The sequence below is a fragment of the Ictidomys tridecemlineatus genome, chromosome 6 (genome assembly GCF_052094955.1).
Source record: "Ictidomys tridecemlineatus isolate mIctTri1 chromosome 6, mIctTri1.hap1, whole genome shotgun sequence".
Lineage (NCBI taxonomy): Eukaryota > Metazoa > Chordata > Mammalia > Rodentia > Sciuridae > Ictidomys > Ictidomys tridecemlineatus.
The window spans coordinates 105,188,130-105,212,384 of NC_135482.1; the positions used below are offsets into that span (position 1 = coordinate 105,188,130).

Consider the following 24,255-nt stretch of genomic DNA (forward strand, 5'->3'; position numbering starts at 1 on the left):
TGACAGGTTTTAAAATTTTCTTAATTGTTGAGGCATCGAAAAATAAGAACTTACCTAAAAAAAGCCAAGGGAACTGATTATAAAGAAAAATAACAATACTGGAGGCACAGAGACCATTCTCAGGCCAACTGCTTTCCAGGTCCCATTCAGCTCTAGGTTTAAAGAGCTCAGTAAATGTTCACTTCTGTCATACCATGTGATCTTGGTCCTATATTTCACTTTGGAAGAGTATGGTTATGCCCATTTTTATCTCATTTCTCCTTCATCCCTGACCCTCTTTGAAAGTTTTTAGCATGTGTTCAAAGATTTTTAATGGAATTTCAGGTCTCCTAACGAGACAGGAGAATCACTGATCTCAGTGGCTTTTATCTGCCAGCATGGTACTTCTAGAGATTTATAGAAGAGACAAATAACACCAATGAAGAGAAACACAAATGGCAACATGTTTATTTCAAAATATTTGTTCAGATATATGCACATGGCCCTTTCCCTGACACCATTTACGTTCACTCACACACACACACACACACACACACACGCACACACACACACAGAATCATACAATTATGTAAATTCACCAGTAAGCAGAGGTAAACAAAAAGAAATGCACAGGGAATTATTTACACAGCCACACCAGAGATGGAACAGACTGCAGTGGCTCTTGGATATTCTCAGTCACAGTTTTCAACCACCAGGTTGGCCATCAAGCCAGCCTTGACTTCTTCCACTTCCAGGCCTGTTCTTCACCAGAGGTCATGACTGCCAGTCACAGCATCCAAGGGCCCAAAGGCACATCTATTGAGACTCCATGCCAAGTGTGGGGAATACTGGGAATAAGACAGTTCCTGACATGAGGGGCTTAGGTCAAGTTGGGGAAGGGGATGCACAAACAGTTACAAGTCCAGATGAGAAGTTCTCTAACAGAAGTGAGCACGGGATGATGGGACCATTTCTTGTCTGCTCTCTGGAAAAGAGGCCATTTTTCTCCTTCCCTCATTGGATTAAATATAGTCACAGAGGGATCTGCTCAGCACAGGTGGGCTGGAAGCCATGTTGTCTTCTGTCTAGGGACAGTTCCTCTAGTTTTAGCACTCAGTCCTGCTCTTTAAGTCAGCATCTCCTGCTTGTCCCTCAGGCATGTCTGGTGATAGAAGTTGATAAAAATGTTGATGAGGCCAGGTTGTAAGGACAACAGTGTGAACATCTGGGGTAAAGGGCAAGAGGAGTGGGCAGCCATGGTCACAGACTGATCCTGGACAAAAGAAAGCATGGGAGGAAAGGGAGAGGACTGAGGAATAAGATCACACCCTCGTCCTTGGTCCCTCTTGTTTTGGGCCTGTCTCAGCAGAGGGCAAGCCCCCAACAGCTCAGGAAGAAGAGGAATGATGAAGCCCAATCCATGGTTCCTCTTGGAATCTTTCTGTCCCCACTCTTGGTCTGGTTCCCCATTTACCCCCATTTAGCCATGTCGTGCTGGTGCTGATGATGAAGCCATCCATCCAAGCTCCCTGAGGGACAGCTTAGTCCATCACCATCATCCAGCAATGATGGTCTCTAGCCTCCAGGGCACCCCAGCATCTGTGATGAATCCGTTCACAGACTTACAGGATATTGGCTTTGAGGTCATCTAGCTGAGCTCTTCATTCTACAGGTGATGAGGTTGAGGCCGCAACATGGAAGTCTCTTGCTCAAAGTTCGAGATAGGATTGGTGCCAAGATCTGAGACAGCCACTGAGACACTTGCAAATTGGGGGACTCAGGAAGATCCAGAAATTCGATCCCGAGACTAGATGTTCATGGTCAGATACCAAGTCACTGGTGTATCCAAGAACAGAGCTGGGCTCAGCTTAGGCCTCTGGAGATTTGGGAGTCTTCTTACCAGATGGTAGAATATCATTTCCACATGGTATGGTCACATGGGAGGCCCCAGGCTGGCTCGTCCTCAGTATAGGTGCATGAAGATGTGGACCAAAGAATGAAGCATCCTGATGGAGAAAACTGCAGAGTAGGGTGAGGAGGTGGAGGAAAATAAGTGGAGCTGGGCCCAGCTGTGATTAGGGTTTTCTCTTCCAGGTTTCAACCCTCCTGTCTTCTGAGAGCACTCCGACAAACCCTACAGAGAAAATCCTTGGGAAGGTCTCAGATGGAGGAGCTCAGGCTTGAGCCATCTGAAGTCACGCGGGAGGCCTGGGGAAACTGGATGCCAAGATAGTGTTTTAAAGTTTTTCATTAATTAATCAAGTTTAATTAGGTATATATGACAGCAGAGTGCATTTTGACTATCCCCTCCCCACTCCACACTCCCCTTTGCCCAATCAAAGTTCCTCCATTTCTCCCATCCCCCTCCCATTATGGATCAGCATCCACTTATCAGAGAGAACATTCAGCCTTTGGTTTTTGGGGATTGGCTTAGTTCATTTAGCATCATATTCTCCTACTCCATCCATTTACCTGCAAATGCCATAATTTTATTTTCTTTTAATGCTGAGTAATGTTCCATTGTGTACATATATATACTGCAATTTCTTCATCCATTCCTCTACTGAAGGGCATCTAGTTAGGTTCCACAGTTTAGCTATTGTGAATTGAGCTGCTATAAACATTGATGTGGCTGCGTTACCACACTATGCTGATTTTAAGTCCTTTGGGTATAGACTGAGGAGTGGGATAGCTGGGTCAAATGGTTGAGTGTTTTTAGACCTCCTTGGGCCCTCTCTGAGCTGATAGCGATGAGCATCTCCCAGCTGCCTGCCCCACCCCAGGGAGGAGGAGCTAGGTGGCTCTGAGGAGCCACAGAGTTAGAAAGGGAGCAGAGTTCTGGCTTCATGGCTTCAGAGAAGGGGCACCTCAGAGATAATATGTCATAGTACAGGGAAGCTCCCCTCCCAAGCCAGCACGAGCCCAGCAGAGAGCTGCCCACAAGGGCCTGCCTTGGGTTGCATCACTAACCTGAACCACCTGGCACATATTGGACTCCAACCCACCAGTAGAAGCTAAGCTAATCTGGCTTCTTCTGCAATGTAAAGAAAATCTGAAGAGGAAGAAAATATGGTATCAATGCTTCAGGCTTTCTCTGGAATCTTCTCCTGGGACCTCAGGTATTCCTTCAGGGTGTGCTGGGGATATAGCGTTTACTTAACATCTGTGAGGTCCTGGGTTCGATCCCTAATATAGTCCCTCAACAAAAAAAAAAAAAAAAAGAAAGAAAGAGAGAGGACAGGTAATGATTCTGCCTGCTTTACTGAAGGAGGGACTAAAATGAAAGGGAAAAAGTAGTCAAACACCTTTTTAGCATCTACTATGTGCCAGGTACATTATATGTATCAAGAAAAAATTTAAATGCTACATAATAATATGCAATTTATACTCCCAATATATCCATTTTATAGGTGGGTAACTGAGGCATCAAAGGTTAAGTAATGTGCCTAATGGCACACAACTAATAGGTGACCAAAAAAGGATTGGAGCAGTGGGTTTCTGAGACTTGTCTCTTTCCAACATCCTACCCTGCCACCCAGGGCAGTGGACGGAGGGAGGATTCAGCACCTTCTCATCACCACCACCCTGCGTCATGATCTTGACCCACTCGGTCCTGCAAACCCTCTGGATTTGCCATTTGGGGAAAATGACTACTTTTATGCAGGTGAATAGATGAACAATGGGGACTCGGTGGAAGCCTGTAGCAGTGAGATGCTACATCAGTCCCTGAGCATCCTTCCTCAGTCAGATCCTGGAACCAAGGCTTTACATCCAACAGGGATGCTGGAGGAAAGCATTCACACTGGGCAGGTGAAACACCGCCTGAGACCTGGCTGATAGAACTGTAAAGGAGCCAGTGCTTGGGGAGTCTCACCTTTCCTAGAGACTCAGCCGCCTTTGAGCAGCACCACCAGCACACGCTCGCCATCTGCTGGGCATGAAGGGGAAGTTCCATCAGACTCTGGTCCTGCTGGTGGCACAGCTTGCCCAGCAGGGCAGGCTTCAGCCCTCCCTGTTCCTGCACACTTCTTGTTCCCAAAGTGCCTACCTACCTGTCTGCTTGTTAGCCCAGGAATAAGGTGGCACAGCTTTCGAGTTGTCAAAGGAGGACTTTCCAATTGTGCTCAGCTCAATCCTAAGCACATGCAGATCTTGTTTATTGAAAAGCAGATTCTTAATCTATGTGCTTGCTGCGTGAGGTGGGGCACAGATTTTGCTTGTTGAACAAGCTCCCGGCGATGCTGATGCTGCTGGTCTGTGGACCATATTTTGAGTCGCAAGACTTTTAGCTCCTTGTTGGAACTCCAGTGACTCAACATCCCTATCACTACTCGGTGACCTGTCAAAGCTTAGCTTTCTTGCTGCTGGGAAGCCTTTTGTTCTACTTCCAGTTGAAACTGAGAACAGCTAGCAATAATGAAATAACTACCACTTAGATACCAGTAATACGCGCCTGTCTCAGAGCTAAACACTCAGACATTGTCTAATTCAATCTTTCCCCAAAGTTTCCTTTTATAAAGTAAGTGTTCCTATCCCCATTACATAGATAAGAAAATTGAGATCCAAAAAAGGTATGTCACATGGCCAGTAACTGGCAGATCTGATGTCCAAACTGAGGTCTGAGCTCCTCTGATTCCAAAGCCTGTGCCTAACCAGCCAGTCCCCAGCCTCCCGTCAGAAAGCTTGGTGACTTTGTCTTGATCCAGTTCTGGTTGTTAAATGAGGGTCTTTCCACCAATCCTCCCTCTTCAGCCTTAATTGTCCCCTTCCTGCTGTACCCTCACCCTAGCTTGCTCGGTTGTAGTCCACTGGCTGGCAGAAGTAGTTACAGTCAGCCAGGAGCAAGGTAGCCATGAACTGGAAGGAAAGGGGAAAAAGGAAATTATCAAGTCATAAGGCCACTCCACCATGAGATCAGACACCAGGGCCCGTGAGGCTGATTCTGGACTTGGTCATGTTCCCCACAGCACTGTCCCTCTCCAACCCCTAGTGATACTAGGTTAGATTTTGCTAACCCATACTATTCCCTGAAGTGGATAGATCAGAGACAGGATTTGCACACATCTCATTAGTCTCTATTTTTTTTTTATGTGAGTAAACCATAGACCACAGATATGGATCCCCACATGTGAGATACTAAGTTAGGTGATGAAGGGCCAGGGTGAATCCAAGGCCATCCATGCAGGTGCCCTGCCTCCAAGGAGCTCAGAGCCCCACAAAGAATGGAGGAAACAATCCTAATCTTTAAGGTTGTTACTACAGAAGGACAGAGGGTGTTCTGGAAGTCAGCAGAGACGGAAGAGTGAAGAGGCCTTTGGCAAATGGAGGGGAAGGAGAGATGGTTTTATGGTGGTGCTTGGCCTTGGGTCCTAACCCTGTGTGCTGGCGAGAGGATCAGTGGGAGGATTCCTACCCAGGGCAAGCAACTACAGTGACTGAGGGAGAGTCGTGTGGTCTTGTGAAGGGCCTGAGTGTTGTGTTAAGGAACTTAGATTTGATGACTTATTGACTCCTTTGACAGTTTGTACTAATCACTTCTCCACACCATTCACAGGGACAAAACAAGGCAGATTAAAAAATCCCCAGAAACCCTCAGGGTTATATAAAATTACATACAAGAGGAAGTGAGGGGAAAGGGAAAAATAATACAAGGGGGAGAAATGAATTACAGTGGAGGGGGTAGAGAGAGAAGAGGGGAGGGGAGGGGAGGGGAGAGGGGATAGTAGAGGATAGGAAAGGCAGCAGAATACAACAGACACTAGTATGGCAATATGTAAATCAATGGAAGTGTAACGGATGTGATGCTGCAATCTGTATACGGGGTAAAAATGGGGGTTCATAACCCACTTGAATCAAAGTGTGAAATATGATATATCAAGAACTACGTAATGTTTTGAACAACCAACAATAAAAAAAAAAAATCCCCAGCCTCCAGGCTTTGAATTATGGTCTTCTTACAGGCAGAGGCAGCTCCTAAGCGCTTTAAGAAGGAAGTTGACAAGGGTGTGGCAGTGTTTGAAGGATGGGAGTGGGGGGCAACAGAATAGACTGTCACCACAATGGACAAGTTCCCCAGGACAAGTCTCCTGTCTGGCAAGTTATTTCTCACTTGATACCAGACATTCTGCTGGGCCTGCCTTGACAATCAGGAGTAGGACCCAGCCCTTTCCTTTGATGGACTTGCCGTTGGGGAGGAGACAAACATGCCAGCTAGGCTCTCAGGGTGGGAGAGGAAGGGCTGACCTGTGGTGTGTGTGAATTTCTGTGGTGTAGATACTGCCGGGGGCTGACTTCGAGCTATTTAGCAAGACATCCCTGAACATGGACTTGGGAAGAGACCCACCAACCAGCGCTCCGCAGCTGGTGGAATGGGCTCCAGCTGCCCGCTGCTGAGGACAGAGGCCTGTAGCCAGAGTGTGGAAACCCAGCAGGAAGCTAATAGCCAGGCCTGGGAGAGAGGGGAAAGGCTTGCAGAGAGGCGACCACTGGCCTGAGTCTAAAGGCTGTGTGGGCATTTGTCAGGGGTTCAGGGGAGAAGGGCAGCCGGGGTTGAAAGACTGGTGGAAAGACAGCGATGAGCCCAGCTCTGGGGGCCTGACCACGCCCCTGTATGTGGAGGGAGGCCGGTGGGAGGGTGTTGGATGAGGGCTGCTGACAGGGGGCAGAGGGAGGCCGGGCTGGAGAGGAAGGCGGAGGCCAGAAAGGACCTGAGGCTTCATGCGCCCATCCCAGAAGTTCAGTGCTTTCTCGCTACATGGGAAGCCATCAGGGTCCCCAGAATGCAATGTAAGATCCTTTGGATGCTTTGGTGTTTTCTGTGGGTAAGGTGGAGGTCGGACTGAAGATGAGCTAATGAAGGCAGCGAGGGCGAGAAGGGGGAGGAGCTTAGCTTGGGACCGCCTTCTCCAGGCCCTGCTTCCCCCTGGCTCACCAGGAGGGGGAGCTCCGGGGTGGAAGATGCGAGCTCTGCAGGAAGGACAGTGCTTTTGAATTCTGCCTCTACCACTTGCCACCAGCTAAGTCACTAAGTTCTGTGCCTCCAGCAGTGCTGTTGTGAGGGTCCGATGAAAGTATCCTCACAAAGTGCCCAGAGCAGCCTCTTGCCCATAATAAGCCCTGATTACCACCACCCGCTCCCATACTTTCCTGGACCCCCACTTCCTGGCCCAGAGACTGTTCCGTTGCTCTCTGTTGTCTGCTAACACTGAATTGCCATGGCCCGGTTCCACATCTGTCCCTACCCTTCTACCTAATCTGTGAGCTCCTCAGGAGCAGGCAGACCTTCTCTGTAGGTCCTAGCGGGTCTGGCACAAAGCATATGCTCAATGTCACTTGCTGAGTGACCAGGCAACTGGGTGGAACACGGGGTGTGGGGCTCAGAAAGCTGGGCCAAGGCTAGCAGCTCAGATAGAAAGGGGAGGGGAGGGAGGGGTCTTTTAGGAATTCCGCTCTGGCTTTCCACTAAGTTGTGGAGCCCAGCTCTGGGGGCCTGACCACACCCCTGTATGTGGAGGGAGGCCGGTGAGGACCTCTGCTCCTCTATTTAAGAAAATGGAGGACAGAAGTTGGTAACAGGGATGGAGAAGTCAAAGACCAACAGAATCCCAGCCCCTGCCTATGTCCTCGCTGAGGCTTTGGAACTTTTTGTGTCAGAAGCTCATGGCTTTATTTATCCTTTGGGCTGGAACTCTGCAGAAAGCGCTGAGCAGCCTTACCTCATAGAACACAGACCTTGAAAGAAGCACCAGGCCCAAGTTGTAGGCAGTAAAGCGTTCTGTCAGCTCCAGAGAGTCCCATCAGGATGTGGAGCAGGAGCCCACCATCACCTGAAGGAAGCAGAGAACAACAAAGAGGGTGACAGGGAGCGGCCAGGGCACCAGGAACCAGGAATTTGTTTGTGAAGTCTAGAGAAGCAAAGGGGAGAGGTCACAGACAGACTGGCCACCCACCTGCCCCGAGCCCTCCCATCAGCCAGCTCCAAGGCCCATTCGTCCCCACCTCTTGTTTCCCAAGCATCTGACATTAAGGCTGTGGCAGGTGAAAAAAATGAAACCTTTTCATTACATGATACCATCTCCTACCTCCACGACCTAAAGCCCGGGTATTTTTATTCCAGAGCTTTCCAGGGTACTGTCATCGTGAGCACCTGTAAGTAGAAGCAAAATCTGGGTCTTGTCCCAAACCACCACCCCCTCTACTTACTATCACCCACTGAGGGCCTGTGGAACCTGGTTCCTCAGTCTCCCCGGCCTGACCACCAGCCTCAGGGCCCCCCCTCCATTCTTGCCTTCAAATGTTGACTATGACCACCCACCATCCACCACTGGGGAGACCCCATGGGCCACACTGGTATCACACCTCACACCCTTCCCTCCTTGACTTGGAATTTCCAGCCCCTGGCTGTGGCCTCTGAATTGCAGGGCCCAAGGGACAGAGATGAAGATACTGTGCAGCAAGCCACAGACAGAGGGCACGAAGTTTCCCTTTTCCTCTTCTCTCTTGCTCTGTGGGTCCAGATCTTTCTAAGCATCCCTGGCTCCTCCCACCTCTCACTGAGCCCAGCCACACCCAGCCCTTGAGAGCCTAACTTACTCCTGCGGCTCCTCCCGGGCTCCTCGGGGTCTCCTCTGGTCAGTGACTGAAGCTGCTCTGGCCTCTCGGGTCTTGCCGGCTGTTGCCGTCTGAGTGAAGAGTCCTCTGGGCTCCAGGGTACAGAGCTGACCTAAGGGCAGCCTCACCTGCCAGAAGCTCTCTACTCCTGTGCTCTGACCTGCTGTCAGCCCCAGCCCCTACACACACACACACACACACACACACACACGCATGCACAACCACACACATCCATGTCCATTCCCTGGCTGGGCACTCTGCCCTTCTCACAGCCCAAGGGAGAAGGAGAATAAAAGGCACTCAGGAGTGGGAGGTAGCCACTCATAGGGCAAGGGATGATGGTGGCAGCTCTCAAGAGGGGACAGGAGGAACTCAGGTGGTCAGTACTATGGGGAGGTGACCTAAGGACACATGGCCTCACACTCCTCCCTCTTACCAAAGACACTTCTATCCGAGGAGCACTATGCACTGGGACGTCACCTGCATCATGAGCCTCCCCAGGTTCGGCCACCCCCTATCACCTTAAGTTGAAGTCTTCCTCCTTTTTCTGCCACTCTTTTCCATATGGTGAAGTGTTATGCACCTTTCTGAGCCTTCTGAGTCCTCTACAAGCCCCCTCCCCCCCCCCGCACTCTCCACTCGTTGATGGTCTAAAGGAGTACTGGGGTGACCGGAAACCCCAGGAGCAACCCTCTCCCTCCCAGCCCCCTCCACCAAACTGCACCACTGAGAAATGATTAAAATGGTTATTTTTCCAAATAGCCTCTCCTAGGTAACACCCTTCCCTGGCTTTATAAGAGATGAGGGAAAGAAACCATTTTAGAAGCCAGTCTGCTGAATAAAGGAGTCCCAGCAGCCCCTACCTGAAATCAGACTCCACAATAATTCAAGGGCAGCTCCTAGAACCAGCTTCTTCAGAATACAGTGCCTTGTTTTCACCTTCTTTTAAAAATTTTTTTTTCAGTTGTAGATGGACACGATACCTTTGTTTCGTTTATTTTTAGTAGAGGGACACAATACCTTTATTTTAGTTATTTATTTTTTATGTGGTGCTGAGGATGGACCCCAGAGCCTCACACACGTTAGGCAAGTGCTGTACCACTGAGCTACAACCCCAGCCCCTTGGTTTCCCCTTCTGACATGATGGCACCCTGTGGTCCTGCTAAGACTTATATAAAGTCATTTGTATGTAAGCCCCAGATCATAAGCTCAGAGCCAGAAGGATTAAGAGACTGGAAAACTCAGCAGAGATAATGGTTGTGTGCAAGCACACCTGGTCACACCTGCGAGCTATATGTGTGTGCCTTTACACGTGCTGCGACAGACCTCACTCCAACTGCCCTTGACAGTGTCAGGGAAGATTCCCAGCCAGGATCAGGCAGAAGACAGGGCCTTCCTTGTGAACCCCTCTCCCAATATGTCTGTCCTGTTTCCTAGAGAATCCAGCCAAATCTATTCCAATGCGGCTTCAGGGTTACCCATGCTCCAGGCAGACCCTCCTCATCCAAGATCCACACGCCATTTACCACTCCCATCAGCCTGGTCTCCTCTCTCCCGGCCCGGCACACCCTCATATACCCATTCCTGCATCCCTGAGATTCCCAGCTTCTTCCTTCACTTCCTGCTCAAACGGAAGTCCCACTTCTGACACCAAGTCTCCCTCTCCTTTCCTCTTCGCCCTCCGTGGTGTGCACCGTCTGTTATCACCGACTTCAGCCTGAGAGTTTGGTCTTGCAAAGCAAATTGCAAGTCCTTGCAGGAAATGATAGCTTGCCACCTGGACAGACAGGTGGAACCACAGGAACCTTCTAGAATGACTAGAGGGATGGGTTGGGGAGGTGTGAACTGTCCAGCTCCAGGTTCTGGCTGTGGCCCCTGCCAGCTCTCAGGGGCCACTAACAACAACCTTGGCATGCATGTGGCCCCTTAGGATTCTTATGGGAGACCCTGGGAAGGCCCTGCAATGCCACCTTGTCCCTAGGAAGCAGGTCAGAGAACAGGACCGGGAACTTTAGGTGAAACCCACAGCAGTCCAGGGTTCTCTGCTCCAGCCCAGCCTGGGAAACTGTTAGGAAGAAAGCATTCGCTGACCACCCGTCTCCCCCAGCAGACGCCCTCTGGACTTACAGATCATATCGACTAGGAAGGAGTTTGCTATAAACATCCCACAACCATAAAATAAGATTCGACCTGGATGCCTCCACAGAGTCCGTCTTCCCCAGCAAAATAGCAAAAGGCACAGAAGCCGCCCCCCCCCACCCCTGTCCTTGCCCAAACAACCACCTTCACAGAACTCGCTGCAGCACAAATCCTTGCCCATCTACTGAGTGAACAAGCCCCCTCTAGGGTCCTGAAGTGAAATAGGATACCTACCGGAGGGCCAGGAATTATATGTGCAAAAACTGGTGCTGCAAGGAATCACACACTTCCACACCCATAACAACAGCCAGTGTTGATTACATCATCACCCTGTGTCATACATGATTCTAAACCCACATACACACTCGTGTATTTTATGCTCACAACAACCCTGCAAGGTAGGCACTATTGACACTCCCTTCTACTGATGAAGAAACTGAGGCACAGAAAGAAAGGGTAAGTAACTTGTCCAGTATCACGCAGCTAATAAGTAAGGGCCAGGGTTCAAACTGAGGCAGATATGCTTAACAAGGATAGTACCCGCTGAACTATCTCTTGGATCTCTTGACATCATAATTTGTTTTATTTGGATTTAAAGAATCAAAGGGCAGTTTGATGCACATGAAAAGGAAGTCCTAATTTACCAGATTCAAAGTAAAAATATTCTTGCTGGTTCTTACTACAATGTTATAAAGTAGCAATAAAAATCCTTCCTTCCTTCTGCCCACCCCCCCCCAGCTCCACCCTCTCTCCCTCTTTCTTTCCTGACGTCCATCCATTCACCTAGAACAGAGAAGGGGTTTTCAGACCCTTGGGATCCAGCAGTTCCTATGTAGGGAATGAGAGGTCTAGAAAATTGGCCAGTACCCAGCCCCATAGGAACTAAACAAGGTCCCTACCCTCCATTGGATTTTAGAAGAGCATCGCTACTTTGTAAACAATGTTGAAAACAGCCACTCCTGATAATGAAAATGAGCTGGGCGGAATCTGGCTCACATTGGTAAGTGCCAACAAGGAGGAAAGTAGTCCTCACCAGGCCCTGCTCTTTCTCCACCCAGGGGTGCCATCAGGGCACCCTCTGCCCCCACAGATCCTCTTGATCAGAACCCAGGGAAGTGTCTATCAAAATCAGGAAGGGCTGTGCCTCTCAGGGTTAAAGGTGCAGCCTCTCTGGTCTCATAATTTTCAGGTATTGATCTCATCTTTAACTTCACTATATTCTTCACTCAATGTGTTCCTCTTGCATAATTTAGTTCTTCCTTTGTTTCATTATTATTGTGGTAAGCTGTGTCAAAATATTTAGAAAGTGACATGCGGGGGTAGCTGTCAAAATAAATAAACACGTCGCTCTACAAGCATATTTTGAGCACCTACTAAATTTTTGCTGTGGATCAAGTGGCTTATCCAGAGCCAAACCAGTAAGAGGGGTGAGGTCAGGTCATGTACAGATACCAGCTCCTCCAACAGCCCCCAGTACCCAGCTCTCTTGTGAATAGTCTGCTGAACGGTTCTGCTCATTTCATAAAAGTCCCTTAAGCACATTTTCCAATCACAACTCTGGACAGCTATTTCCCAGCCTGAGGAAGTTACCCCTGAGTAGAATCTTCCAGAAGACCACAGGAGGAGAACTCTGTGTGTGTGTGTGTGTGTGTGTGTGTGTGTGTGTGTGTATGCATTTATGTTTGTAACAAAATTTTCTTCAAGTAACTATGCTTATTTCTCTCTATGTACCTTGATCAGTTCCAATTCCCCAGCCGTACCCTCTTCTGTCCATTTCTTGATGGTGATCTCTTTCCTTAGAAATCAGCGAGAATGGGCAATAGAGCTAGACTGGGCCAGCAGGAAACCCAAGGGTCCTGGATGGTCCTGCTGAGAGGCAGGGGAGTGGAGGTCTGGCACTGTGGGAAAAGGAAAGGGTGCTCCTTGGGTGCCGGGGCGGGAGCCACCCGCTGTGGGGTCCCGGGAGGGGTGGTTCAGGATGCAAGAAGCAAGCCTGATCTCCTCTCTGCCCCGATGCAGCCCGTCTGCCAGTCAGCCGATTCCTCCCTGGACAGCAGTAAACCTGGCAGATTGCACATCATCACAGGCCTCCTTCACCAGGTGTGGGGAGGAAGCAGCCTCAGACTTTAGTGGGTCACAATCCGCGAGCAGAAAGCTCATCTCAGGTCTGTCCCTGTTCTGCCCCTAGATGCTCCCAGCTCTTGATGCAGCGTGGGGAAGGTGTAGGAACCAGGCTGTGGGCACCCTCCCCTCCCCCCCAGTTAGCCAAGATGAGAGAGTGACTGTAAGGACTGCGGATAAGTGCCTCCCCCAGCATCCCGGCCGGCCTCACGGATGCCACAGCGGTCTTTGTGCGAGGCGGGCTATTACTAACCAGGATAACTAAATCATTCATTTCATTAGCAACAGAGTTTGGCAGATAATTGTGCAAGAGGCAATTATCAGTCATGCACGTTCCGGGAAGGAGTGTGGTCGGCTGATTTTCAACAGAGCTGGCAAGGGAAATATGAGACATGGCTGAAACCACCGCGGGGCTCTCACCCCAAGATGAGCTGCTCTTCAAAGCCTGTGGCTTTATGGCTTTGAGCTGAGAGAGGAAGAATGACAGAGAGGAAAGCTGAGAGATGCAGAGAGAGAGAGAGAGAGAGAGGGGGGGAGAGAGAGGAGATCAGGCTTGCTTCTGGCACAAACGTTCCCAGGTGACCTTGATATTTCTTTCCTGTCTAGAAGAATAACCAACAACCAAAACCCATCATCCTTCATCTCTGCCCCTGTGGCTTTCACAGGCCTGCCTTAGCCATCTTCCTAAAACACTGATTTGATGAGGGAATGGAAAAACATGTTAATTGTCTGTAGGCTTCAAGTGCAGCGCAGAACAGTGCCCAAATTCTCCTTGATTGCATCAACTTATAATGGGATAGATAAAATGCAGTATATCCGTACACTGGAAGACTACTCAGTCATTAAAAAGGAACGAAGAGCTGATACATGCTACCATGTGGATGAACTTGGAAAATACTCTGCTAAATGAAAGAAGTCAACTACAAAAATCACATATTATATGATTCCATTTATACAAAGTGTCCAGGAGGAACAGATCTAAAGAGACAGAAAGTAGATTAGTGGTTGCCAGGAACTGGAGGGAAGAAGAAGGGAGGAAATTGGGTGTGACTGCTAGTGGGCATGAGGTTTGTTTTTGAAGTGATGAAGACGTTCTAGTATTGGTTAGTGATGATGGTCACATCGATCCGAATATGCAAAAAAGCCACTGAATTACATACTATAAAAGATGATCTTTATGGTTCATGAATTTAAAATGTCTTCTCTGAACCCAAGGCACAGGGCACGGTGAGGGCTGCACTTGGCAGAGCAGGGAGAGCTCTGTGTTCCTGGGCACAGGCTCACAGCACTGTCCCCGAAACAGGACTCAACAGACCCCAATGAAGCTCAAGTCTCGGGTCCCTTCCAGAGGATCTTGGAGCCAGTCAGCTCACAAAACTAGCTCTTGGTGCAAGTTGGAAGGAGAGAGAAAGCACTGATTCTCTCTAACACTCCTCCCATGCGTTGGATAATCAGATTAGCTCAGAATCCCAAATGGCCCTTCTCCCCAGGCCTGTCCTCAATCACAAGGGAAGGTCCTGGGGCTGTCAGTGCATTGCCACACAGACTGGGCTGGACCAAGAAAATGCCCAATGAGATGTTTCTTTATTATTTGAACTCACTCCCACATCTCCAAATCCTGTCACTCTGTCTGATAGATCACTTGTCCAAAACGAATATTTTCTTAAGCATAGATTCCTATGCTTACCTGTAAATTTCACAGTATTCTATAAATGCTATTGGAGCATCTCTGAAACCACAACTATGATCATCCTCAAGGCACGCTGGATGCAGTTCCGGGAACTGTTGCTCTGTGCTGCAGGGAACAGACATTTACAGAGGGATGAAGCATACCTTGGTGGCTCTGGTGAACAGGATAACGTGGACTGGTGTGTGTGGTTTTAGTTAAATGTGCTACATGATTGGTTCTCTTTCCTCACAGCCACCCCTCGAGTGCCTCTGTGGCTCCGTTGCTCCATCTGAAGAGGGAGGGAAAATACTCGCCGGCGGAATTCTCTAGAACATGACTCACTTCTTCCATCACTGACACTTTACCGTTGAGAAATGTTCTGATTATTATGATTTTTCTCCTGCCTATTTATTTTATTTATTCTTGTTTTATTTGGATGTTTATTGAACTGAATTGAGAACAGAAGGAAAACTACCAATAAAGTCACTTTATCATTTCTGAGTGTTTCTAAAGACCAATCTGGGGAAGAAAGGAGTTCAGCACCAAGAACAAAGTTTGGGGTCGTCTGTGGACTTGGGTCCCTACAACCCTGGCTGGTGGGACGGGAGCAGGCCCGTGGTGTGAAGAGAGCGTGGGCCAGAAGGACTGGGCCCCAGGTCTGTCACTCACGTACCTAGCAGTCCTGGGGAGATCCTGTTCAGGGCCTCAGTGCCTACCCATGAAAGGAAGCTTCTAGAACAGGTGAGCTGCTCTAGGCTCCAGGCTGTCTTGCATCAGGGAAGCATTTGTGGACTCCATACCTACTCACCAAGAGGGCAAAGTTTCGGAGCACTGAGTGGCTGTCCTCTCGTGTGTCACCTGTGTGTAGAGGCAGCAGCAGGCCATCTGCTGAGATCTGTTAGGTACGTACGGAAGCAGTGTGAGGATCTCATCTTCACTGAGGTCCCAGTTGCTTTGGTGGACAACACTATCTACACATGTCTGAGGAGGGCAAGCTGGGGGGGACACGGGTGCATGTGGCCCAGGGATGCTGGGGGCTTAGTCAGGTTGCCTAGGGACAACCCAGAAAACCCAGGTTCACAGAGGACCTCTGCCAGGGCTACAGGGCAAGTAGCGTCACAGGGTCTTCTGAGCAGGAGCTGCATGGCCATCTTCTTCCTTTGGCCAAGCCAGGGCTGCTTAGCACCAGAACTTTCTCTCCCTCCCTGAAAGTACCCATTAAAATGCAATCCTCCTCCCCCAGCCTCCCACCGTTCTGCTTTCTGCTCTATGAGCTTGATTACTCCAGGTACTTCACCTAGCTGGAACCACATGGTGCTTACCCTTTAATACCTGGCTTATTTCACTTAGCAAATGTCCTCAACATCTATCCATGTTGCATTGAGTGTCAGTATGTCCCTTCTTTTTAAGACTGAAAAATATTCCATTGTATGTACACATACACACACACCATGCACACAACACTTTCTTAATCCTTTCATCTATTGATGGACATTCGGTTGATTCCATATCTTCACTAATATGAATAAAGCTGCAAAGGACATAGGAGTGGACATCTCTCTTTGTCGTCATTTCCTTTGGCTATAAACCTAAAATTGGATTGTTGGATCATATACTAGTTCTGGCTTTAATCTTTTGAAGAAACTCCATAGTGTTCTCCATGATAGTTGTACCAATTTGCATTCCCACCAACATAACCCAAGGGTTCCCTTCTGTCTGTGTCCACTCCAATTTTTGTTAGTTTCTGTCTTTGATGATGGTCATTCTCATAGATGGGAGGTGATAACTCATGTGGTTTTGATTTGCAGATCTCTGATGATTAGTGATGTTGACCTTTTTCTTCTTGTTGTTCATTGATCTCTTGGCTACTGTAGGTCTTCTTTTGAGAAATATCTAATAAGGTTCTGTGCTCAATTTTTAATCAGATTATGTTTTCTTACTATTGAGTTGTTGAATTCCTTTTATATTTTAGATACTAATCCATTATTAAACGTCTGCTTTAGAAATATTTTCCTTTATTTTTCAGGTTGTCTCTTTCACTCTGTTGGTTGTTTTTTTTAATTTTGTTTTGTTGTTTATTAATTAATTAATGCAATCCCATTGGATCTGTAGATCACTTTGGGTGATGGAGACATTTTTCACAGTATTATTACTTCCAATGACACAGGACACTTTCCCATTTGTGTTTTATAATAATTTTCAGTATACAGATCCTTCACTTCCTTGGTTAAATTTATTCCTAAGTATTTTATTTACTCGGGTCTTCTCCCTTTTATTCTTGGGCTAGCTAAAGGTTCGCCTACTTCCTTTATCTTTTCAAACAACCAAATCTTAGCTTCATTGTTCTTTCCCATTGTTTTCTAGTTTTTTCAATGATCTTTTTTCTGATATTTATTATTTCCTTCCCTCTGCTAACTTTGGGCTTGGTTTTTCTCTTTTTCCTTGTTTCTGTAGGTGTATGATTAAGTTGCTTGTTAGTAATCTTTCTTTTTCTTAACTTAGGCATGATCATTACAAATTTCCTTCTTAGAAATGCTTTTGTTACATCTCATAAGTTTGGGTGTGTTCTGTTTTATTTTCTTTGTCTTAAAATATCATTTTTATTCCCCTTTTGATTTTCCTTTTTAAATTATTTACCTTTTTTTTTTTTTTTGGATGTGCAGTGCTTAGAATCAAACCTGGTCCTCACTAGACAAGCGCCACCCCTGAGCCACACCCCCAGACCTCCTTTAGATTTCTTCTTTGCCCCACTGGTAGTCCAGAAGGACATCTTTTGATTTCCACGTTTGTGGACTTTAACTTTTCTGCCATTATTGACTTCTAGTTTCATTCCAATGTGGTTGGGAAAAATACTTGATAGGATTTCAATCTTCCTAAATGGATTAAGAATTGTTTTGTGGTCTCATATATAACATTCTCTATCCTGGAGAATGTTCTGTGGTGCACTAGAAAAGAATATGTGTTCTGCTGTGGTTGAATAGAACGCTCTGAGTCTGCTAGGTCCATTTGATCTACAATGTTAACTCCATGCTTTCTTTATTGATTTTCTGTCTGGATATTCTATCCATTATTGAAACTGGAGAGTTGAAGTCTCCTATTATTATTGCATTGCTATCTATCTCTTTCTTCTAGTCTGCTAATATATTCTTTATATATTTAGTGACTCCAATGTTGGGCACATATATTTATGACTTTATCATTCTATAATGACTTTTTTTTCTCTTGCAACAGTTTTTGTCTTAAAGTCTGTTTTCTCTGATGTAAGTGCACTCACTTCTGCTCTCTTTTGGTTAGTATTTCTTGGAATATCCTTTTCCATTTCTTCACTTTTAGCCAGTTGTGTATCCTCAAGACTGAAGTGAGTCTCTTGTAGGAACCATACTGTTGGATCCTGTTTTTTAAATATCCACTCAGCCCTTCTGTCAAACTTCTGAGGCTGGATCAGCAGGAACTGTCCAGCACTGAGACTGACTTGGTCTCTCCTTCCCCCACACTCAGGGCACCTCTCTCCACACTGAATGGCACAAGCTATGGAGAGGTTACAAGATAATGTGAACCCACCTTCCCTTCCTCTTCAATGTGTCTCTTCCTATCCAGGTCCTGTAATCCCTCACCTGGATTTTTAGCTCTTGTGAAGGAATTTCTGTGCATGGATGGTTGTTCAAATTTATGTTTCAGTGACGGAAAGAGTGCTGCAAAGTCATCATCACCAACTTGCTGAAACCCACTCCTATTGCCTGACATGATCACCCACATGATCCCACTACCTAGAACCACACATACTTGGTAGACACTCCAGTAAAGCTTGCTGATTGAATGAATCCAGGTGATTATTTATTGTCTTACCTTGGATTTGTGCTGGGTCATGCTGCTGAGCGTTCAGGTAACAACCCCCCACCACCACCATATAAGATCTATCCTGGTGAATGTTCATGTCACCCAGTCCCCTACACACACACACACACACACACACACACACACACACACACACACACACACACACACTCCATCATTCAGTCTTAGCAAGCTTAGCTGGGAGCAGCCAATGCCTTTCCTTCTATGGCCACTAGGGGGCAGATGTGTCATGTGTTCAGACAACACCAGTTGGTTTGGCGCCGCCTACAAAGTCACCTTGAGTGTCTGGGCTGAACAGAATACTAAATGGCTCTGTCAGGATCCGTCTACCTCACAGGTCACCATAGAGGTAGGAGGTGCAGAAAGGGCATAAAATGCAAGTCCTGTATGCTCATGCTGAGTGCGAAGGGTGAAACTAGAGTGGGCTCCCTTTCTCTGCTGCCCCTGCAGTGGGGATCCCAAGTCATGTCACCTTTGGGGAAGATAGACTTGGGATCTGCTTCCTCCATTTCACTCCCCACAGTGAAAGAGGCAAGGATTCCTTACTAGAAAATTGCCAAGGAGTAGCAACAGGCCTGCACAGTGGAACAGAAGGAAAAGGACCCCTTTGGGGCCCATGAGTGGGTGGGGGTCAGGATAGGCGGGGCCAGGGCCAAGCTGAGTTGGTGTTTGAATCCTTGTCCCATCTCAGCTGATCCTCCAGGCACCTCTGGGGGATGAGAATCATTATTCCAAATTTTCACATCAGGAAACTGAGGGTCAGACTGGTTAGGAAACTAGTCCAGAGTCTCACAGCTGACATGGGACCAAGCCAGGCCGCCAGCACAGTTTCTGCCCTGCTCCCTGTAAGACTGCCAATCAAGAGAAGTCCAAGGATTTAGAAATGAGCAAACTCTGGTGGTATGGGGAAGGTAGTGGAACCCCAGGGGAGATCCTGGTTGACTGGTAAACATCCCTCAAATCTCATGTAATTCTCATAGACAGTCAGCAGAGGTGGGCAACTTAATCAAGGAAATAAGGAAAGTCAAGGAAACAGGAGTGGGCAGGTAAAGTGCCCTGCCCAGGGCTGACCACTCACAAGCAATAAAATCTAGTGACTTTTTTACTGGGGGTGAAGCAATGGAGGAGAACACATGCCGTCCATCTCCTGATTCCCGGGGGGACTAGACATGCTCAGGACTTCTCTGTTTCTTACTCTGGTTTCTCCTGTGTACGGTGGGAGGCAGGCACCTCCACTACCCTTCACCCGGTCTTCAAGATGCCAATTAGCCTGCTCCACTCAGGCCTCGAATGAGAAGGTTAGAGACATAAAGAAAACCAAACTGTGGGCCTAAAAAAAGAAGGGTGTAAATCCTGAGCTTTTTTTTCTCAAAGATTTTGATAGAACATGAGGGCTTTGGGGTTTTTGTTTTGTTTTGTTTTGTTTTGCAGTGGGGGGAGGGCAGGGTACTGGGAATTGAACTCAGGGGCACTTGACCACTAAGCCACATCTCAGCCCTATTTTGTATTTTTTTTAAGTTTTAAAAATTTTTTAATATTTATTTTTTAGTTGTAGTTGGACACAATATCTTTATTACTGTGGACTTAGTAAACCTCTCTTCTTTATAAAATTAGCCTTCCTCGGGTATTTCATTCTGGAGATGAAAAGCTGACTAATACCACCAAGTTCTAGATGTGAAACTTATTTGCCTGGCCCAGAGTGTACCTGGGATGCATGGAGTTTTGATGAAGCATACAAGCTCTACACTTCTTCACCCCAAAGTCAGAGAGAAAGAAGGCCAACCAATCTCCAGACCTAAGCAAACCATTTCTCCTAAGGAGCCTCATCTACAGCAAGAGGAAATGCCCATGGGTGACCTGCTCAAGTGATTCTATGACATTTAGCACTGGTAGGTAAGTTGTCCAAAAAATGACCCCAACTATGATAGGCTACTTTGGAAGTCTGAAACTCATCAACACTTGACAAGCACACTTTGAATGCATCCAAGGAGAGAATGGCAGGTTCCTTGAGTTATGAAAACTTAAGTGAGTCTCATCCTCAGGGATTTCTTAGAGTGGCCATTGTGTGAGCTCACCCAAGGTCTTGTTCTCTCTCCTCCCTGCCTCAGGTGCATAACCCTCCTCACCCTAGAATGTTCAGGTGAGAGGAGGCCTTGTTTAATTCCCTCATATCCCATGCACACCCAGACAGCGCAGGGGCCAGGCTCAAGTTCACACAGGACTCAGACGCGGAGGAGAGACGGGAGCCTAATCCTGCTCTGCCCAGACACACTCTTCTGACCTGCCAATTCCCCTCTGTCCTTATCTGTCTCCCTTTACTGCCACCTCTACCTCCTGACCTCCACTGAAGTGGTCTTTCCTCTCCCTTCCAAAAAGCATGAGAAAGGAAGGACATCAAGAAGCAGACAAATAAAAAGATGGGGAGAGGAATCAAATTAACATTTTACATGATAAAATGTGCCATTCCACGTCAGAGCAAATCCCTAAAAGATGGAAAATATATTGCCTTTCTGTTCTGCATGAAATGATTGAGGGCGCTATGGAAGGAAGAGTGAAGTCGTTCCAGACCCTCCGCCAGGGTTTGTCTCCTGCATCACATGTGTGTGCAGACATGTACTCATGAAGCACGAGGCTGGGGGAAGTCAATTGACCTAAGTCTTCCCCAGAGAGAGACCTTCAGAGTATCACTCATGGAAGCAAAGGTATAAGCCCAGCCTCCAGGGTCACATAGTAAAGCTCCATTATAAACAGATTTTAGGAAGACAAAGCCCAGAGAAGGGAAGACACTTGCCTAAAGACATCAGAGGGAGTTAGTTCCAAATCCTAGGATAGAAATCTGCTCTCCACATACTGTCCAATGGAGTGATTAGTACAGTTTAGGTATGATTTTGCCCGTGTTTTCCACTGGTGGGCACCAAAATCTTTAAAATAAAATGAAAACAGAATGGAAAAGACAGAGTAGAATAGAATAGAATAGAATGGGGTAGATGAAATTAGAAGTCAGGATAAGTGTTGTTTCCCAAAGCATGTGTTTCACATGTATGCCCATGTGGGCACATGGACACACGTATATATTCACTCACATGTACACGAGTGTGTGCCCTCTGCATCAATGGATCTGCATCACAAAACTTTTGAAGGCTATTAGTTTAGCCTGGAGGTAAAGTATATAGCCCTGGTTCAAATCCTGGTTCTCAGTGAACTTTTGGACAATTGCTTTTACCTTTCTGAAATTTGGCTTTCTATAAATGGAGGATAGTGATAGAGTCTATCTCACAAGATGCAGGAAGTGAACAGACACAATCCATGTGAGGTGTGAATCCAGTACAGGACACCATGACACTGTGACACTGTAAATGCCAACCATTAAATACACACTGGCTGATGTAGACGTGTGCGTGGGCATAGACACAGGATGTCCAGGTAGGTGTGAACATAGGGGTAGGTGTAGGGAATGTGTCTACACATGCATATAAAGGATCTCAACTCCAAGGGAAACAAAAGACCCCAGCAGTCGGCCCCCATAAAGACGCCAGTGATACTAAAGGAGACACCTGTCCACGAGTAGGGTCCGCACCTGAAACCCATCATTCCACCGTCCATGTTCAAGTGCTGCCTGGTGCCTGCTTATATAAGCATGTTTAAAGGGTTGGTTCCCTCCACAGGAGAATGGGCAGTTGGGGGTCACCTGATCAAGAAGGGGAGAAGGGGAAATCCTGAAGATGAATCTTGCCTCCTTACTCACTCTGCAGGGCTTAGGGGTTACTGTCTTCCTCCATCAGCTGCTTCCTCCCGGGACAGCTGGAGAAACGAGGGACTGGGGAATTTGCTGCCTCTGGAGACCTGTGAGAGGGAGAGCTGAAGGGCAAGGCTGCTGCTGCTGTCGCTGCTCCGTGGTATTTATTTATTTTCTGTTCGCGAGTAAACTCCCGGCCCCCTGAGGAAGGATGGAGTTGGGGGAAGGATGCGGAGCTTGGAATCTTTTGCATCCAGGGATGTGAGTGGGATTTTATATTTAGTGGATGACTCACCTCCAAGCACATTAGTCACTGCCTCCCAGCTCCATTCTGGCAGGCGGGATGCTGGGGAGCTCAGTGGGGTGAGATCAGACAGGATGTTGGGAGAAAGAGTGAGAGAGCTCCGGGGGGAAGAGACTGGGAGACCCAAAGGAGAGGAAGGGAGATTAGGGCCCCAGAGCTGAAAGCACAGAGAAAGTCAGACTCAGCAGAGAAGTTCCAGGGCAGCAGGGGACACGGGCTCAGCATGGCCTCATGCACCCCGCCACAGGGAAGGGAGAGAAGAGGAGGGCAAGGCCCAGGGCACCTGGATGGTCTCCAGCCCTCCAAGTGGTCATCTCTCGCTCTGCAGGATGTTCATGTGCTCGGGCCTCCCCTATGGGCTGCCCACGGCAGTGACTGTCTAGCGGACAGTCAAGCACAGTCTAGTGGCCAGAGCAGAGTGTCCCTAGACTGCGCCTGGGTCAGAGGCTTGAACAGGGCAGATAAAGACAGCATTGTGAAGGATGCTCTGTGTCATGAGAGGGAAAGGAACCTGTGGGGTTTAGGGCCAAGGATCTCAGCATGGACTCGGGCCACCTGTGTCAGAAGACCTGGAGAATTCCAGCACCTTGAAGTGCCAGTCCCCATCCAGGCCCTGTTCCACCTGGCTTCCTCTGGGCGGGTCCAGAGACACTGCCCTCACGGAGTGCAGGTGCTTCTCAGGCATGTTCAGGGGCAAACCCCGGGTCTCCTGCTGCATTGCAGCCTCCAGAGGCTCAACTTCTGGTGGACTTGGGATGGGAGCAAGTTGATGGGCTTCTCTGAGCCTCAGTTTACCACGAGAAATGTGAGGTGCCCACTTGAAAAGGATTGTTTGGATTTTTTCAATAAAGGAAAGGAATATAAAGTTAGCTTATTGTGTTGTTTTTTTCTCCAGAAGAAATCTACATACTTCTTCATAGAACGGGGTCAGGCCACGTGAGAGAAAAAACAAACCCGACCAGATCCCCAGCTCCAGCAATGGCAGATGTTGTCCTGAAGCAGACTCCCTTTCTCACCACGACCCTCATGGTAGGTATCTCACTGCCAAGGACAGGAGACAGAGGCTGAGCCGTATCCATGGCTGGGCAGCCATCACTAACTGTCAGGACTCGAATTCAGGCCCAGAGCCCATGTGACAGCCCTTCCAACCATCACTTCCCTCTGTACTAGGATCCTCCAGGTCACTTAACAGACCTACCAGGCCCTTGCAAATATAGTCAGGTATCAGCTTTGCCCCCTCAGGCCAGTCCCCTCTTCATTCTCCCTTCTATCCATCATGCCCCTAATTTTGAAAAGGCTCCTTTAGGTTCTCCCTGGACTTTTGGCCCATTTCCTTTAATTCCTGGAGCTTTGTAAAGCTTTATAAAGTTTCTTCCTGACATTCGTGGCTTTCCTGGACTCTGGGCTCCTGAGAGCCAGGGTTGTGACTTTTCACTTTTCTGCATTTGTCATAACTTAAAGATCTGTACCTAGAGAAATAGCCCTCATTGACAGGTAGACCAGCCATGCAACGAGCGTTCTGGAAGTACCCCAGCTAGAGCTACACATCCCACCTCAAGGCGCAAGGACCCAGTGCTGCCCTGGAATAATTTCCTTCTCTGCAAGTCTTTGCTGCCTTCTGCTGTCCGTAGAGGTGACTGGCATGAGCAGCTTGCCAGGCACAGCCCTGGGCTGGATGCTGAGGACAGGAGACTCCTGCAGAAATAGAAAAGCACAGTCCCTGCCCTCAACCAAGTGCATGCAGTTCTTTCTCTCTCCCTTTCCTTTTCCACCAACTAGACTGCAAGCCCCTGGAGGAGGGGGCCATGCGCTGAGCCCTAACCCCCAACCCACACTGCCTGC

The 24,255-nt window shown here is 47.9% G+C and overlaps 1 protein-coding gene across 7 annotated transcripts in view; it reads right to left on the minus strand.

The window, feature by feature from the left end:
* Positions 1-419: 419 nt before the first annotated feature.
* Positions 420-24,255, minus strand: part of Kcna6 (potassium voltage-gated channel subfamily A member 6) — a 206,154-nt gene continuing 182,318 nt past the window's right edge. The window contains exons 4-6 of one of the 7 annotated variants that reach the window (XM_078015377.1): positions 4,032-7,805; positions 3,854-3,907; positions 420-2,196 (exon numbers count right to left, since the gene is read on the minus strand). The gene's annotated coding sequence lies outside the window, so the exon portion shown is untranslated. Of the gene's footprint in view, positions 7,806-24,255 lie in introns of all 7 variants that reach the window. The other 6 variants (XM_078015378.1, XM_078015373.1, XM_078015376.1 and 3 more) reach the window with 6 other exon arrangements.